The sequence below is a fragment of the Falco peregrinus genome, chromosome 15, assembly GCF_023634155.1.
Source record: "Falco peregrinus isolate bFalPer1 chromosome 15, bFalPer1.pri, whole genome shotgun sequence".
NCBI lineage: Eukaryota > Metazoa > Chordata > Aves > Falconiformes > Falconidae > Falco > Falco peregrinus.
In genome coordinates this window covers 5,236,040-5,253,453 of record NC_073735.1, presented here as the reverse complement: position 1 = coordinate 5,253,453, position 17,414 = coordinate 5,236,040, and the positions used below count along the sequence as shown (strand labels likewise).

At 47.5% G+C, this 17,414-nt stretch overlaps 1 long non-coding RNA gene across 1 annotated transcript; it reads right to left on the bottom strand.

Moving 5' to 3' along the window:
- Positions 1-1,919: 1,919 nt before the first annotated feature.
- LOC114012085 (uncharacterized) lies at positions 1,920-11,191 on the bottom strand. Its single transcript, XR_003554335.2, has 3 exons — positions 11,072-11,191; positions 9,503-9,669; positions 1,920-8,697 (listed from the first exon to the last, which is right to left on the bottom strand). It is a non-coding gene; the product is annotated as an uncharacterized LOC114012085 (long non-coding RNA).
- Between the last annotated feature and the right edge of the window lie 6,223 nt (positions 11,192-17,414).

The window sequence follows — 17,414 nt, the reverse complement described above, 5'->3', positions numbered from 1 at the left end:
ATAAATACACTATGAAGCAGTGAAAAGTGAGGTGTATTTATAACCCCGATGTGCTCTCGTTGCCCCAGTCTGAACAGGCAGCCTGGAAAAATTTAAGGAGTCAAACACAGGGATGAAAGGAAGATTTGGGGGGGAAATATCCATGCGTATTGCTTGCAGGTAATGCCTTTATTTCCCTGCTTTGCCCTGAGATGTGAAAGGGGACAGAGGAGCTGCCTGCACAGAATTACATTAGTTTTCCCGCGGGTTTCTGGCAGCATGTGGTAAACCTCGGAGCAATTGAACGCCGAGCGAAGCTCCGCGCAGGCAGCATCTCGTACCGTTTGTCCCCGGAGGTGATTTCCTGATGTGGGTTTTCGGTTGCCAGGTTTTCCCCGCTGGTATTTACCAGTGGCTTTAAAATTAATGTGTGTGCTTTGGTGCCAATCTTAGCAGGGAGACGGGTATTTGTTTGTTTAGGCCCGGTAGGAAAATGATGTTTTAATCCCATTCCTGGTCAAGTGCAAGGGTATCTGAGTGTCTGCAGAAATGCGGAGCAGGGAGATGGTAAGGATGCAGGGATCCCTTAAGCTTGTGCTGATGGGGTGGATGGAGGCTTTTCCATGTCGGTCCATGTGCCGAGTGCTGCTAAACATCTGGGAAAGTCTCTTCTTGACCTCAACAGCTGGAGTCCAGCACCACCCATGAGCAATGATCTTCATTTTGGAGATGTGGAGCTGATGCAATGTGAAAATATGTGTTGGGATGGATCATGGGACTTGTTATTTATTTCTGCTGTCTCATGGGTACCAAATCTCTATCAGAAAGCCCTGTGATGTGTTTTGGGGGGAAATAATCACCCTGCGCATATGGGAAGCACAAATGCATCTGTGGAGCACAGTGAAAAGCAACACGCCACGATGCTTGGACACTCACACCACCTCGCCATGGCCTTTGGCGTGGTTTGGAAGGACAGGAGGGAGTGAAATGATATCTTTGGTGAGGGTTATGGGGTTTGTTTAAGAATCTGCAGGTCTCGGATTTGCAAACAGCCACTCTTCAAGGGGTCCATCCTGACCAGCCCATCACTAGTCCTCAAAGCACAGGCAGAGCCTGGCAGCACCACCACCACCTGCGCTCACCCAACATCAGATGAGATGCTCCAGTTGCTTCATCTCGAAGGAGCTGCCTTTGAGCACGGCCTGAATCATACAATCATCCCACCCCAAGGGACAGGATGGGTCACACCACAAAGCTGTAGGGTCATGACACCGTTTCAGATGCTGCTCCAGCAGCAGACACCAGTCCAGCTCAGGAGGTTTTGGAGGTGCCACCAGGGATGCGCTTCCTTTTGAGACATCCATGGGTGCGTCTCAACATGCTGCCACAGCAGGAAAAGCCCTGCAGAAGGTTTGTGAGCATAACCAGGCAGAAATAAATGCTTAGACACCTGCTAGGAAGAGAGAAGCACTGCAACAGGATGAGATTATAAAGTGAGAGACCTGGTGAGTTGCTCTGGATGAATCACTAATTATGCACTAATATATGCACTGATTTGCATTTGTGCACAGCCCAAAGCCACACCATGCCCCCCACCAGCACCTTCCCTGCATGCTCAACCCCTTTCTCGAACAGTTTGGGGGTTTATAGCTTGGCAGAGCGTAGGAAAGCTCAGCCTTGAAGCTCCTGCATCAGCTCCTCGACCACTGACAGGGTATAAAAGCAGGAGCTGGAGGTAAACGGAGAGTTTGCAAAGTGCTCCCCAGCTTGCTTTGACTTGCTGCATGCCCCATGTCTCAGCTGGTTTGATTTCCAACATGTTCCCTCTTTATGAGCTGCTCCACACCTCGCTTGGGTCCCCAGGAAAGCAAGAAATCCCAGCCCTGTGTCAGATATGCAATTGTAAGAAATTCTGGGGACCCAGCCCCTAAAGTGGCTAATTTTTTTTTTTTTTCCAAATTTATTTTTTTCCCCAAAATGAGACAACTCTGCCCACCAAATCCAAGCTGGAGCACCTGCCCAGGGCTGGCATCAACACTGCGGCTCCAGTGCCATCTCATGGGTATGCTGAGATGCTGCAGCCCTGCCCGGTGTGTGGATGGACCGATGGATGCTCTCGGGCCTCATCCAGACCCTCTCGCAGCAGCAGTGCCTTGCCTGGAGCGCAGCAGATGTGTGTGACCCTGGCGGGACATCCCTATTTGAAGGTGGTGATACCAGAGGAGAAGGAGCACATCACACCAGGACTTCCTGCACCCAGAAAAAAAAGGAAAATCATAAAAAATTGCAATTCTTATGGGAATGGCTGATTTTCCCCAAGATTTGGGGACGCAGAAAGGGATGGGAGCCGTCTGCTGGTGCATCACTGCATCCTACTGTCACTGCCAGCATCCACACGTTGCATTTGCTGAAGCAAAATGACCAGGCTGGATTTATTATTTTTTTTTTCAGTGATAAATTCTTACAGGGGAAAGAAGATGAGAGGGGCTTTAGTTAAAAAAACCTGCTCGACACAAATATTTTGATGCTTGTCTTTGCCAAGCCACCGCAGAATTAACCGGGGGTGATGTCTGAGCTTACAGACGTGTCTCTTGGGCTCTGCAGGCAGACCTGGAGATGGCAGTGCAGCCCTTCAGATGAAGAACATCCATCCCATGCCTCTCTCCTAGGAGATGCCAGGAGAAAATCCAATGGCCAAACCGTTGTTTTCCTCCTCAGGCTTTTCCCGCCCCCCCCCTCCCTTGTGGCTCTTGAAATGAACATTTTGCTGGGTTGTGGGGTTTTTTCGCACCTGAAAATAATGTGCTGGGGTTTGGGGGTGAGCTGAATTCAGGGCAACGGGATGAGCTGCTAAAAAGTTCCTAAAACCTCTCGTCGCCAAGCTCCACACAACCCCGATGAAGTCAAACACAGCCATCCCAACCGCTACACTGCAAAGGGAAAAAAATATTTATACAAATCGCCATGGGAAAGCCATCAACGCTGAAAAATGCCTTTCAGAGCTTGCACAACACAGCTACACTCAGCGAATGATTTAATATAATATTTTAATCCCGAGCAGTGATTTGGCCAAGTTTTTTTCCTTTTCTTTTTTTTTTTTTTTTTTTTTTTTAATAGATTCTAGCTCTTTTTCATTTCCCTGGGGCAAAGCTTAATTTTCTGGGTTCCCCGACTTGAAAGGTGTATCTAAGCCATCCCCTCACCCCCCTTGGCAAGCCCTGAAGTGCAGGAGCATGCTTGCAGGAGGATTTACACCATCCAAGGCTTTCCCTAACACACACGTTACGTGTGTGCATCCCTGTATAAACAGGCACATTTCAAACCCATCAAATACAGGCGGGTTTTTCATCTTGCCCTTTTTGTCCCAAAGTGACATGGGTCAGCATCAATATTCTCCAGGGCGTGATTTGTGATTTTTATTTTCTTTCTGGATTTGAAAACGGAGGCTTACCAGTGTGCTCAGGAGCAGGTGGGAATTGTTTTCTCCCGTGGGAGCATTTCCAAAGCCCGAGGGTAGTATAGCCCACGGGATGCTCACAGGGAAGCCTGTGATGGACTTTCCCAGGGCAGCTGGGATGGGGAAAGAGAAGCACTTGCCATCCAGGCTACCAATGAGCTATAATCCCTAAATATTAAATTCCTAAATTAATGCACATCCTCATCAACAACACACAACAAGCCCCATCAGACTGGCTGCTCAGCGGGGCAGCCGGACCTCTGTATTGACCTGGAAATAGCTCGAGTTCGGTGCCTCAGTTTCCCCACCTGGAAAATAAAGCTTGGTAATTACAAGTAATGTGATAAACACATGCAGAGGCACACCGAAACCTCGCTGCAGATTGCCTGCAAGGATAACAGCTAACATTATAAACCCATTATAAAAAAAATCCCGTTTGGGGCTGCTTAGGAGAGGGCTGAGCTTTGGGGCTGGAGAGCTCTGGGCTTGCCCTGGGCCCTAATGCATCTTTTCTTTTTTCTTTTTTCTTTTTTTTTTTTCCCCAAGAAAAAAAGCAGAGGGGAAAAGGGTTAAGAAAATATAAGAAGCTCTCTTTTTTGCTGCTGGCTTCAGCAGAGAGGTTTCGTGTTGTTTTACATTGTGAGAAACCCAGCCCTGGTGCTCCCAGCCACAGTCCTGTCTGCAGCTCCTTTTGGGATGACACTTTGCGTAACCTCTTTTCCTTCCCCATGCAAAAATACATCAAAATAGGAACGTTCATCCACTTTTCTCTCCAGAAATGGAGAGAAAATGGGATTTTAAGGTGTTTGTAAAGAGATTCCCTCTAACATCAGGCTGAAAGAGCAGAGCGATGACCCCAAAGCTGAGGTTCATAACCCAGAGGAGAAACATCAGTAACCAAGTGCGAGAGCCCAGCACCATGGCTTTTTTTTGGACCCCAAATACAGAATTCCACTGGTGTGATCTCAGGCTCAAATGAACCATGTGTGTGCTCCAAAATCGCCTGAGCTTGGGGAAATATCGTGCTGTGGATGGGATGGGTCCTGCTGTTGCCTTTGGCTCAGCTCCAGCTGGAGCTGCCTGGGGAAACACATCCCTAAAGGTCCCTAAAGGTCCCAGAGGGTGACCTGCCTCGACCTTCTGTCAAGCACCATGTTATTTATCCCCCCTACAGTGCTTCTCAAAAGAAAGGGTGGTGGAAAACAGCCCCTCCACCAAGGTCAGCCCACTGAGGACAAGATTTAATGACAGTCCTGGTGCTAAGCCTCAGTTTCACCCTCCTTTCCCCACAGCATGGTCCACGAATCCCTGAAAACAGGCAGTGAGGGCTTCCTGAAGAGGACAACATTTCAGTTTCTATCGTTTGCTGCCAGGAATTGTGGTTTATCTTCTGATAGCTGGGATGTTTGGAGGCAGCAAGGTAATGCCTGCCTGCCAGTTGCAGACTCCCTCTGCTCCCTGCTGGCAAAGCAGCCTCCGAGGAAGCCACCACCAGCATCAGGCTTTAGAGACGGCCAAGAAAATTGATCTGAAGAAGAAATGCAAAAAAAAAGTGAAGTAAAGGAAAATTAAATAAGTTTTCTGCAGCCTCTGGTTGGGCTTATTCTTGGAGTGGGTCTGTAAGCACAAACCAGCAGACAGTGGAGCAGCCAAGAGGGAAGGGTGGCATCCTGCTCCCTCTGAAAGCCACACAAACCCACCCAAGGAACCATCCAGTTGCACGTAGGTCCAACCCCATCAGTCAAGAACATGTTGTTGCTTTTGGGCCCTCTGGTTGCCATCAGCCTCTCCAAGGCACTGGACTGCCAGTGGCTCCTGGTTTGGGGAAACTGCTGCTGCGGAGGAGGAGGAGGTAGCCATGATGCTCCAGCCCTTCAGCTGGCTGTCACACGTGTCATCTCCTGAGCCAAGGGAAATTCCTGGAGGTACATCAGTGCCGGCGTCCTCAGCCCCTCAGCTGCCCTGCCTTGCTCTGCAAGGATGATGATGGAGGGGTTTGCTTTATTCATGCACTATGGGAATTCAGGCAGAGCTGGCTGGGAATAGGCAGGATGTTACAGGAGCAAGAGAAGAGGGCATGGATGCAGCTCCAGCTCCTGGCACATGGTTTGGGATGAAGCAGCTCCTGGCACATGGTTTGGGATGAAGCAGCTCCTCTGGCACACAGTTTGGGATGAAGCAGCTCCTGGTATGTGGTTTGGGATGAAGCAGCTCCTCTGGCACATGGTTTGGGATGAAACAGCTCCACTGGTACATGGTTTGGGATGAAGTAGGTGAGCAGGCCAGTAACTAGCCCCAGGAAGGGGAATGCTGCTGGTTTGCACTGGGAAATGAAAGTTCAGGTCTTGCAGCCAGCTGGCCCTGAACAGCTGGAAAGCCTTTCACCTGTGCCATGCCTTCCTCAAAAAGGGATCTGAAAACCATGTGAAAGACTAGAAGAAAGCCAAAAAAAGTCCCTAATGTAGCACTTTCTGTTCTCTGCTTTGAAAGCAGAGGGTTCTGCCTTTCTTTGCGAAACCCCAGTGGTGAGCAATGCTCAGCATCAGCCTCAAGTTCCCCACTCCCTGCTTTCAAAGTTGTCATATCACATGTGAGTCCACAAATCTCCTGAATTAAAGGACAAGAAGCAATATCTGGGGAAGCTGAGCGCCTGTCTCTGTTGCATTCAGCTGCTGGAGCTCAGAAATGACATACACCTGGCAAAACCACTAAAGAAAATACAATTAAAAAATAAAATCTTCTTTGACTTGCAAAATCAGCCCTGTGCTTGCAAAACAGAGTTGTTTAACGAATTCCCTCTCTTCTAAGGTTTACTAGTTGGGGTAAATTTCCTTCTGGTTAATTGCTGAAGGCAAATTCACGCAGTGTAGCCTTCTATGTGGCCATGCTAAGTCCAGCAAATAAGCCTGATGTAAACCAAAGGCAGCTCTCATCAGCCTCTACCGAGGCAGCGGCGAGGAGCTCGGCATTGCAACCAGTCCTGGTCCTCTCACGGCGCGAGTCCAGTGCTCCCAGTTCAGATAGGGAACATCAGTGCAGGGAGTTCCCTGGGGAGAGCAATTCTGCTTTCAACTAGCTCCTTCCCTTAATTCAAATTAAGTTCCCTATATAGTAAAGCTTTAACTCTTCAGGTGTGCTTTTCCTCCCTTTAAATTTTAATATTTTGCATAGCTATTAAGACACAAATATATACAAGCACTGTCACATGCGTATATATTCTCAGGCATATATAATATACATAAACATTCAGGCTGAGTCAGTCTTTGGGAGAGAATTACAACTCGAAGTGACACAAGCACAGGTGGATGTAAAACTAGTCCTGGCAGAAATACACGTTTCATGAATGAAAGAGTTTGTTTTATATTAAGCCATGAGAAATTCCCTGGCTTCAGTTCACAAATGCCTTTTGCAGTTCCCATTCCTCTGATGTTCTCGATCGCAAAAAAAAAACCCCAAAGGCAGCATTTCCATGGGATGAGCAATTAGCCTCCCACCCAGGGGAAGGCGCTTCAACACTGCTGTAGTGCTCGGAAAGATTTTTATCTGGATTTTGTCTGGTTTGGGATCAATCTCCCCCTTTTGCAGTTATATCCAGGCTTCTTGCCAGTCTCCATGGCAGTGCAGATGCTTGGTGACCCCGACATCCCGCTGCATCTCCTCTGTGCCCAGGAGCCAAATGCTTTTACCTCTTCTGGATCTGCTTGGAGGGGGGGGGGGGGGCAATATTAGACCCAGCACAGTCCCTGCTGACAGCTTGACCTGAATTGAACTCCAGCAAGAGCTAAAAATCTCCTTATCCACCTCCTTTGGGCCATATCTTGTTCTCTCTTACACTGGTATTGAGGTTAATCATATTACAGACAGCGGAGGTGCACCTATGCATGATCAGAATAAGGGATTTAGGCTTTAATTAAGGGGTGATGCATAGCAACAACCTCCAGCAGCCCTTGGGTTTTTCATTATACTAATTAATTTGGCTGCTTTGGGGCTCTACTGTAAACCCCCGAGACCTGGCCGTAAAAAATACAGGCTGTAAATCAGTGGTCCCATCACCCAGCACCTTCTGCTTTATTTCAAAGCTCTGCTTTAGATCGCATTGCCCTCCTGCCTTCCCGCTGGAGCTGTGCAGGGTGTTTGAACCAAGACCTCTCCAGCTCCAGAAAACTTAACAAGCCACGGTTTTCCTAAAAAGTCTTTTTTTTTTTTTTTTTTTTTTTTTTTCCCCCAAGGTGATACCCCCATGTTACAACTGGCTCTAAGTGGGCAGAGCGTGAGTTTCCCAAGAGCACCTCCCAGTGCAGAGCTTACCTCCGACCAGCATCACTCCTCTCTCCTGCTTCCCCCAGGAATGAAAAAGCCATTCAGGAAGACTTTTGGGGATGTTTGGCTAATTTTCTACTGTTTTAAGAGGCAGAAAGTTAGAATCAAGGCTTTCCTGAGATGCGCATTGCTAGACGTATGAAACCCTGGATGCAGGAGTATCTCTTTGATAGGAGTTGTGTTGATGTTCAGCCATCAGTGATGGTTTTAGGGCTGCCAAGATGCAGGCTGAGATGTCTGGGTGTGACTTCCCAGGGTTTTCACTCAGATCTGATGCAGCAAGCGGTTGGATCCAGATGCTGAGAGGGGAAATACCGGTGCTCAGCACCCTGCTCCTGCCATCGTCCATACGGCCATCATAGCAGGGTTGCAGACATCTCTGTGGACCAGAAACTGCTCCACCACCACCACCACACCCCCCAGGATCTCTATCCCCCTTTCCTACACCAGCTCCACAAGCTTTGCTCCCTAAAGCCTTATTTTTACTCCCATTTGCTCATGGAGGAGGGTTTGCTCCTGGTTCTAGTAGCCTTGGCTAGATGTGATACACTTGGAGGAAGCAACAACCCAGATGGGGCTGCAGATGCAGATGGAGAGCACGGCGTTACCTTGCGGGAAAAAAACTCACCTTTGAGTCCTGCATTGAGAAAAACTGAGCTAGAAGGCCCCAGAAGAGGCTAAAGACAGGCTTCTCCTAAGGAACACTGCTGGGCGTCAAGGTGGGACTTCAATCCCTTGATCTGTGGGGAAAACCCCTTGAATTTTCCATATTTCACTCTCCTTTGGCTTAGGGCTAAGGGCAAGCCCTTACCTTGTAAGGATAACTCCATGCCAAGCACCCCAGGCAAAATCCCACCCATGAGTGGGCATTAATCCTGGCTTAAATAAAGTGTAATTTCCCTGCTTGTTATTTGTAGCATCATACATGGTACAGCAAAAAACTGAGGGATATTGAAAAAGAAGAAAAAAAAAAAAAAGAAATCATATGGAAGCAATTAGCAGCAACTTCATTCAAAAAAACATTAAGGTGGTTGTAGCATTAAGGCTCAAGTGATCTGTACTCTGGGACCATAATTCACCGACACTTAATAGCATTTACCCTGCAGATGTGCATTTTATACAGAAATATCAGCTTACCACTTTGAAAAATTAACCTATTGAAGGCTGTCAAGCCATGGACACGCTCTGGGGAGTATTGGATGTTGGTTTTTTACCTACAGGCTGGGGGGGAGATGGGTTAATTAGGGAACGGGGATCTTTTAATACGGTGGCAACAGGAGGAGGTTGTACCCTTTGTCTTATGAGAAAGGAAATTTCCCTTCTTGTAAAATTCACGGTGATTTGGGCAGGTATTGGAAAAAGCAAAAGTTTTCCAGTTTTGGGAAAGGGGGAAAGGAAGATTTGGAGAGTAGTGGATGCAATGCCTCCAGGGAGATGCTTTCCATACGGCACTTCTGCTTATAGGACACTACGCATGGCAAGAGCAGCCATAAATATTAACGTGATTTGAAAGAGTTTGGTGATTTTAAAGCAAAAAATGGTATTTTGCTCCACAAAACGCAGCTTTGCTCATTTTGGTCTTTTTTCCCTTCCCCAGTGCAGGGCTGCAGTAAATGCTGGGCTTTCCTGTGGGGCAGTAATTGTAATTTCCAATCTGGTTTAGTGCCTGGAGTGCTGGGTTGCCTCTTTGGAGGGGGATGCATTCAGATTTATTCTGCAAGGCATCGTTTGGCGATGAATTATTACCTGCCATCCGAGGGTGAAAGAGGTGGGGATGCTCCAAGCCCCCTGAAGAGACCGGCAGGACCCATCGAGGGCTGCAACAGCGGTCAAGCCTCTGCTGAGAAATTTTGGATGCTGCCCAAGTGGGGAGGCAGGATGAGGCCAAAGCAGCTTTGCTGTCCCTTGAACTGCTGGAGTTGATGGCGAGGCAAAAGAAAGGAAAGAAAAGAAAATTTTGAGCTCATCAGCTCAATGAGAACTTAACGGAGGATTATTATTCCACCCTAATTTAATTTGTTCAAGATAAAAAGGAAACTGCTCCCACTGCCATCCATGGGGAGACCAGGCACTTTGGGGGAGCGATCTGGGGGCCAGACCCTGACCCCTTTCCGCAAGGCCACCCGACGATGCTCGGCCCTTCTGCTGGTGACGGTGCAAATTGACACCAGGATCAGATCCCTCTCTTGCCATGCCAAACCCTTGGCATCGGGACATTTTTCCACTCCACACCCCAGCTCCCGGCTTTGGGAACGAAAAGTTTCCAGCACCACTCCCTGTCTGTATGGAAGGTATCGCAGAGAAGAAACACTCGTCAAGTGGATGTGGAGGGTCCTGTGATGTGCCGGTATTGAATCTGGGGGTTGCTTTACACCACCTCTTGGGGGGGGAGATCCAGCTCCCAGGACTGCAGCAGGACACAGGGGAGCCGGCGCTAACCAAGGCGTGGAGCTCTGAGCTTTCCCACTGCAGAACCTGGAAAATAACATTTGCCAGACCCCAGCCTGCCCTTGTCTCCTCTTTTTAGGGTGAAAACCTTCTTTTTTTAAATATATAGAGTTATCTATGCATCTAAATGTGCTTACTTTACTAGGCACAGCCATGCCATCAGCTCAATGCAAGCCAGTAGGAAACAGCCCTATAAATAAACTCGTACCTCCGCCCAGGAGGTCCCTCTCCCTACAAAGGTCTCAAAGCCCTGGCAAACAACACCCTGTTTCACCATCAACCTTATATTAAACCAAAGTGATTTCTCATCCCTCTGGGTCACCTGGGGCTCATTTGAGGCTTTTCTTCCCCCCCCCACCCCACCCCTCTGCCAGCCAGCCCTGTCAGGGATGTTTTAGTGAAAATGCAAAGCACCTCCGTATTTTTGCTGTAGGTACGTATTTTCCAGAAACAGCTTTGAGCAAAAAGCATAACACATATATAACTACCACCCCCACCCCCCACCCTCCCCGAGTCATCATAAACCTTTGGCATCGTCTGAATCAAAGGGCTTTGCAGGGCAAATAGTTCGCAGGCGGCCCGCAGAGTGTCGTTTCACTTTTCATAGGGGAAGAAAAAAAAAAAAACCACAAAAGGGGGGAAAAAAAAAAGAAAGGGAAAAGAAATAGAAAAAAAAATCTGAAAGAAAAAATAGAAAGGAAAAATAGGGGGGAAAAAGAGAAAAGGAGAAAAACTGAAAGAAAAAAGAAAAAATAAAAGAAAAAGAAAAAAAGAAAGAAAAAATAGATAAAAAAAGATCCTACACAACCCTGGCACTGAATTAAAAAAGCAAAACCCAAGGTCTCTCCGTTAACGCATTTCAATTACCGAGGTGAATGCTGCTCTCACGCACCACAGGGACTCGGGGTTATTTATTCAGCCTCATAGATCACGGGCTTTTCTTAGCGGGAGTTAGGAGCGGGATCTTGTCTTCCCCATCTCTTTGAAGAACAATAAGGTACATGGAGGGGGAAAAAAAAGCCTTTTTTTTTTTGAAGGGCACGTATTTAATCTTATCAGAGGCAAGCAGGACAATAACAGGAAAGGGTAGGGAGGCCTCGCCAGGGGATGCTGAGGGAAGGGCAGGGAGTAACGAGGGGTTAAAAGCAAAATTCAGCTGTGCCCCCAGGGACACATCTAATCAGAGGTCTGGCTGCTGGGCTGATATTTAACCTGGCAAAACACCATTCGGAGCCGCACAATGAAAAAGCCGGTTGTGCGCAGACAGGTTGGTAATGAGGAAGGCAGGCGAAGGGATGAAAGGCTGCTTCCCCTCCTTGCCGGATTGAAAATTCACCTCTTTCCAGTAAAACGTGCATGATGCTACACAGGTTCAAGGGCACGGCGAGAAGAGATGTGTCCAGCTCCTCCTGCCGTCTTTCTCTGCCCATCATATTTGGAAATCGGGGTGACAGTTGCCCCAGGCAGAGGGGCATGGCTTTTGGCTACCCCATCCATCCTCCCTCTCTGCCTGAGCATGGCTAAACCTCTGCTCCCCATCCTCAGCCAGGATCTGACCCATAATTGTTCCTGGCAGCCTTAGGAAAAATATAAAGGCACTTTCAGACAGTGCCAAAGTAGTGTGTTAGGATTTTTCCCCTAGAATGACCCTTTCCTGCTCTGAAACTCCACAAAAAAGGGTATTTTGTGTCAGCAGCGTCTTCTGTCCAGAGCTGGTTGCTCCCGGATGCTGAATAATTGATGTGACGAATATTGAGGCGTGCTTCAAAGAGATTATTTGACAGTTTTCTCCCCTTTAATCCATACTTCCACCACTGCCAGGATCAGGAACTGCTTGAAAACATCACCAGGCAGAGGGCTGAAAATGGAGAAAGAAAAAGCCCTCCATCAAAAAGCTGTGAAAGCCCTTGAGAGGAGGATGCTGCAGATGCTGAAGGCATCAGAGCAGCCTGGCCCTGGCATCCCTGCTGTGCCCCATTGCCTACCTAAAGGCCTTTGGCTATGAAGTATCGCAGTTCTTGGGACTATTTCATGCTTTTACCCCAAAGAAGTGAAATGCTGATCTTTCAGAGCTCACTTCTGTATTAGCACTGAATAAATGCATGTCGCTGCTTTGCCGTCAACCAACGTGGCATGGGGATGTCTCTACCCGCTGTTTTGTTTGATCGCTTTACCCAGTAGCTGTTGTAATGTTAAACATAAAGACCTTTGGAAATCGGATTTTGCATCTCCCTGGGCCCTCTCGGTGGCAGGCCATTAGCTCGTCACAATATATTGTTTTATTGGTGGTATCTTTTAATTACCTAGCAATAGGCACTTCATCGGCGGGATCTCAGTGATCCTAGATCAGTGTTTCTTCATGAATATTTTACTGGCATTTTTATTGCACGTGTCAGAAAACTCAAGAAGAGGTGGAAGGAAAACAAGTGATTGAAGACTTTGGAAATGAAAGAGAGAAGGTGAGGAGAAAAAAAAAAAAGTACGTTTATGAAGATAATTAAGAGGAAAGCAATGCGACAAAGACTCCTGGGGCACAGATGCGTGGGGCAGCCAAGCCAAGAGCAACGCAGCGTTAGATGTGATTCATGTAAAGAATAAAACCCCATCACTTGGGAGTATTTGGGAACCGAGTTGCTGGCAGCAATTTAGTCCCCAGGGAGGGCTGGCAGGGCAGATGTGGGGTCTAGCGAGCTACTCGGTGGGGAAAAAGCAGCTGAAAGGTAGAAGTGTGATGCTTGTGGTCCAAGGCACACACTCTGCCCAAGACTGGAGATCATTCCAAATACTTCTCTTAATTATTTAAGCTTGACAAGCAGCGCTTAAAACCTCAGCTATGCCTGATTCAGAGTTGGGACTTCTTCCTCCCTTATTTCCAAAGCTCACCCCAAGCTGCTGAATTTTGCAGGGAAAACAACTTCTCTGCCTCTCCTGGTGAAGCTTTTCTGTTTTGCATCCAATAAATATTCATCGGCCAGGAGAGCAGAGCCAGCAAGAAGGAAAGGCTGGGGCTGCAGCGGGCAAGGAGCTTTGAACCTCTGCTCCTGTATCAGCTACTGGTTAAAATAAAGATAATAACAGAGGCTGTATGCTCCCAATAGCCCGCAAGCCCCCTGTATGAGGCTGTGCAAAAGCTGTGCTCCCCCGTTCCCCCGCTGATAAAGCAGGACTGTGCTTTCTCCTGGATGCTACAAGGCTAAAATAACTCCGTGCCCTCGGCTCCCAACAGTCCGGGCTGCGTAATGACCTCGATCCCTTTTTCCCCACCTCACTTGCGAGGTCTGGGGAGTTCTGCTTTCTTCCAAGGTGATGATCTCCAGGCAATTTTACAGCCGGGAAGTGCAGGGATAAAATGTAGCTTCATCATCCAAGCCAGGGAGAAAGTGTCATGCCTAATGAAGCCTTGTTGATCTGGTCTAGGGCTGAAATGTTTTGCAGGTGCTTGTTGAGGAGAAGAGGACAGATAATGAATAAAACATGTTTGTACTTTCGTCTCCAGTAAATGTGACAAACTCAGATCTTACGGCTGGGGGGGGGATGATATGAAATATGAGTTGGAGCTCATCTGAAAAGCTCATAACTAATCCAAGATGTTGCGCTGTGTAGTCTTGCTGCTACGGGGTATGGGTCGAGCCAGGTTTATAAGGGACCGGGGAAATAGAGAGGGGGCTGGTGTTATCTTTAAAAAGACAGCAGGATGTGACCTCTGGCCACCGATGATATAATTTTGCGCATTAAAGAGAGGGTTGTCTTCATCCCTTTGCTCGAAGACTGATCTGACCCCGTTGTTTTCGAGCCCAAAGGAGAAGCCAAAAGGGGAAAAAACATTTTAGATGCCAAAGCTTATTACATTAAACTGCACATGCTAAAAAGCCTCCAGAGCCCTTCAGGATTATTAGCACTCTGAGGTCAGCAGTTGCAATGAGCAGCCAACAAATAAAGGATCGTTTAGGAGCAGTGATTCTCCGGTATTTATTCCTGCTTGGTTCTCCCAGCACCCCACTGATGCACCCCAGTTTGCAGCTGCTCATCCTCTCAAGCCTGGGCTTTCCACCCTTTTTGAGGACCAAGTCATGATTTTCTATGGGAAGTTAACTTTTTATCCTACCAGTGCTCGCTGGAGGGTCTGAGAACTAGAGGCTGAACTCAATCCACATGGAAAAACGACCTGGGAATGGGACCAGCCTGGTGGCTTCGGTGTTGGGGATGCATGGGGTACCGTGTCAGCTCCCTGCCCCACGCACAGCCCCTTAGAGACACCCTGGCTTCCCTCCAGCCCAAGGAGGAACAGAAATAGCTCAAAGTCTGTGCTCTGAACACCCCTATTAGTCAATTAATTCTTTTCTGATCCATTTTCACTATGCCTGCACTTCCTTTTACATCATCATTCTTAATTAAGGATCCAAATATTCCCTCGGAATACACCTACGCTCAGTCTAAATTAAGCAAAGAAAGGGTTAGCTACGTGCTCCAGGTCAGTGCTGAGTTCAGTTCCTGGAGGTCCTCCTCTCTTCTGGGTTGTTTTTCTCTTTCCACAATCTCTTTCCCTCACTTTTTGAACCTGACCCCATCCATACACATTGTCATTGTGACCGGGAAAAAATAAAAGCAATGATATGTTCCACTGCAAATTAAAAATAGCTTGAAGTAGAAGTCTGGGAGAAAGTGCTGACTTTGTAACACAAGGGACTGCGTCTCCAGCTGGTTCCAAACAGCACGCTCATTTATCTTCCAATTAATTAGAATTTTTTGCTGGTCTATGTTCAGGAGGATTCTCCCAGTTACAAACTACACAGCTGAGGTCACGGAATGCAGAGCGCCCCGTATCTCAGCTCAGCAAACCATGAGCTGCCATCCAGAGACAGCTCCTGGGCTCAGACCTAGGGCTCCAGGACGGAATAATACAAAATCAACAAAAAGCATAATATTCCCAGGTCCTAGCTTGCAAAATCGTGCATGTTCGGTAATGCAAAAAACAACGTACTGATTTAGGAACATCCTGAAATGAACCCTCGCTTTTTGCTTTTGGGCGTTGCTTTATTCCTTGTGGGATTATCCCTCTACTCCCTAGCCTTCTGCACCTTGTTGATCATCTCATGTGTTTCATGTTGAATTTTAACGTCTCCTAGGAGCTGGCTCAGAGCACTTCAGCCCTGCGGGATCCCACCACTGACCTCAGGTATTGCGTTAGACAAGCCTGGGTCTCTCTTTTCCCTTCGTTTCTGTCTGCAGGTTTTCTGTATTCTTTAACCCAGATGGCTTTGCCCTGTCAAAAACATTAACTGTCATAACTACTAAAGGCATCTGCTCAATTGCTTGGGTTTGGACCTGTTTCTCTTTCCAAGAGGAAAGAATGAAAGAGTGCATGGGCTTTCAAATCCACCCTGATTTGCCAAAAATACTTCAGCAACAAACACGTGCTTTGCACACGAGTTCCCTATCTGCCAGAAAATCATGTTGGCAAGCTTTTATTTTTTTTTTTTTTTTTAAAAAAAAGACTTAAAATCCCAGAAAAAGTGTAATTCTTTCTATATCAGAGCGTGCCGATTCCTACCCTGAGGTCAGGAGCGCGTTAAAGCAAATACATAGATGGTCCTGTAAAGCCATAACCTCCCTTTGAAACCTAGAAGCCACCTGGACAGCACAGAGACGGGGCATTAGCACAGCCCACAGGGATGCTCAGGATGCTCAGGGTGCTGTGCAAGGTTGCTCAGGGCAACAAGGCAGTACGAGCAGGATTTTGACCGCACAGGTGGATTTTAGGCACCAGCGGACCCGTTTGGGATCTCAGGAGGCATCTGTGATGGTCTTGGAGCTACCCTTGCTTCACAGCTGCACCAGCACAGGCTGCAGGCAGGTGACTCCTGCATCCCTCTGTGCATCTCATTTTCCTTCTTGTTTTCTCAGGTGTGCAAAGAGGTCATTTTGTGGATGGTGGTAAGTAGCATCTCTCTTCAGGTGCAGTTTCAGCCCCAGGAAACAGGAATTACACGCACGGACGTGAGAGAGATATATATATCACTTAATGAATTCATGGTGTGCACGCACGTGGGTGTGTTTTATGGCTCATTTCCCAGCCCTCCTAGCCCAAAGACTAAAGCATAAGTCCTCAAAACCCCAACTCAGCAGGTATTTGGGGGATTTGAATCATCAAGAGTCCCGTTTCTGAGAGTTTCATAACTTTTATAAGCAGGACACGTTGCAGCTGAGGCTTTGCACAAACTGGTGGAGTCACAGCCTCCCCTGCGGAGGTGAAACCACCGAAGGCTCAGCTGCTAATTCCAACTACACGCAGGGAAAACCTTTTAACCACATCCCTCCACATGCTCTGTGAGGTCCCCAAGTCTGACTGAAAGCTAATTTAGTGGCAGCTTAGAGAAGCTGAAGAGGCACAACCTGGATGCATTCTTCATCCCCTCCTTGTGCATCCTCCAGGACCTGCTGACACCTCCAGTTCTGCTGAACTGGGATAAACCCATCCTTTGGGTGTCACCAAGGAAGGGAAGAGATGGTTATGAAGCCGGGGGTGGGGGGTGGGGGGTGGGGTGTCTCCTTTGTTCTTTATTGTTTTCTCCAAACTTTATTTATTTAGTTCTTTTGTCAAGGCCCCAGGTGGGGGATGAGCTGCTGGAGGAAACGATGCCAAAAGGCACGTTGCATCGGTGAGCACAGCCTGGCTTTCCAGAGGCTCTCTCTGGTTTTAGTCTATTTTCTTGCCTCGAAAGCCAAACTCAAGCAATCAGACTTCAAAAAAGCATTTAAAAGTCACGGGTGAGGGAGTTGGAAAATGCTTTAACTGGCTTTTGAAAGAGCCTTTAAATTGCCATCGAGCAATCTTCTCTAAGGCATCTTTCTCATTAGCCAAATTCATTAGAAAATTCACCTCTGCACCTCCACTCGTTTTTTTGCCTTTGTCCCTTTCCCCACTTTGTTGTGCTGTGTCCCCGTTAAAATTAGAAAAGAAAAATGCAGAAAGGAAGAACAAAGGAAGGGAAAAAATGTAAAGAAGAAATGAAATCTCAAAAAAGACAGGGGTGACTTAAAATCCGAGCAATGAATCCATTCCCAAAGCCATCTTCACGATATTTTTATATCCCTGAGCCCTTGCTGGTGTCTGTTGCTGTCTGACTGCATTTCCTTGATTTCATGGATGGAAATGGTACTTCTTCCCATTACTTATGGCCAGCAGACCTGGGGAGGATTCTTACTCTGC